Here is a 1,119-nt window from a genome sequence, read left to right as displayed (position 1 = left end):
TAAAACATGTTACACAATGGGCACAATGGCCACAATCAGCATGTTTTCCAGTGTTGACTTTTTAGTGGCAAATACCCTGAGGTGACTGATGTGAGGTATTAATTGGAGAAGTGTTTGTTCACTCATGGGGCTGATAGAGCTCTGAGGCAGCGGTTCAAAATGATCAAAGTGTAAAATTAACACTGATGGCTGCAACTGATTTCTGTATTGTTAGAGCTAAATAAACACTGATGATTTTTGCTCCGCAAAGTAACTCCACACAAATGCGACTAGAGATCTCGAGCATTACAGTCTAGTCCATGTACAAGAATGCCTCCAAAAGGCCTCCGAAATAACAGCAAAAACCGCACTCCTATCTGGCATTTGGCCTAACATCCAGTGCTTCAAGTGGGTTGTACAAAAAGCGCTTTACAAATAGTAATAAATATGAATTACTGGCTAAAGCATCAGCTAGCATCTGCTTGGGCGCCATCACCATGTCGCAGTTCACGACACGGAGCACATGGCGCTCTTGGAGCAGCGGGAGTCACAGGAGCTGTCACGGGATTCCATGATGGAGTCCCTGCCGTCAGACTCAGGTGAGTCTAGTTCCAGGTGAGAGTCCTGGAGGCCGTCCTGCAAGGCATCCTTACAGTGGGACTAGGGAAGGAACAGTTCTGAATATTACACCCATAAAGAAACATCAAGTAAAAAAAAAACACTAACAGCTAATAATAACCCAAGAAAGGGAATCATCAAAAAAACCAAAGACATCGTAGTTAAATAAGAGTCATTAAAATCTAAACATCCAGAAATCCTAGCAGCAGATATTCCCTCTCACCTTATGAACAGACATCTCCTCCACCCGGCACTCCTCAATCGACTCCTCTAGAGAATGACCTGAAATTTCCATCTTGATACGATGAGAGCGAATAGACTTGACATCATCCTCATCCTCCCCTGCCACCAGGGGAAAAACCTGGGGGCAAAGACAGAGGAAGACACAGGGAATCAGAGATGATGATGGTGGCAATAAAGCAAATGAGAGCGTACACCGTTCAAGCTTGTCTGAGCTGAATTTTTACCAGTCCCTCCTCATCTCCTGTGGCCTCAGGGCCCGAGATGGTGGCCTTGCTGATG

At 45.2% G+C, this 1,119-nt stretch overlaps 1 long non-coding RNA gene across 1 annotated transcript; it reads right to left on the bottom strand.

Moving 5' to 3' along the window:
• Positions 1–7: 7 nt before the first annotated feature.
• On the bottom strand, positions 8–1,110 carry LOC147819989 (uncharacterized). The gene is made up of 3 exons (XR_015438403.1): positions 1,065–1,110; positions 821–958; positions 8–639 (listed from the first exon to the last, which is right to left on the bottom strand). It is a non-coding gene; the product is annotated as an uncharacterized LOC147819989 (long non-coding RNA).
• Positions 1,111–1,119: the final 9 nt, after the last annotated feature.

Source organism: Seriola lalandi, unplaced genomic scaffold (genome assembly GCF_002814215.2).
Source record: "Seriola lalandi dorsalis isolate HSWRI2012SDOR001 ecotype SW California unplaced genomic scaffold, Sedor1 jcf7180002007288, whole genome shotgun sequence".
Classification (NCBI taxonomy): domain Eukaryota; kingdom Metazoa; phylum Chordata; class Actinopteri; order Carangiformes; family Carangidae; genus Seriola; species Seriola lalandi.
Note: the sequence above shows the minus strand (reverse complement) of the source record. Positions and strands in the feature narration are given on the sequence as shown.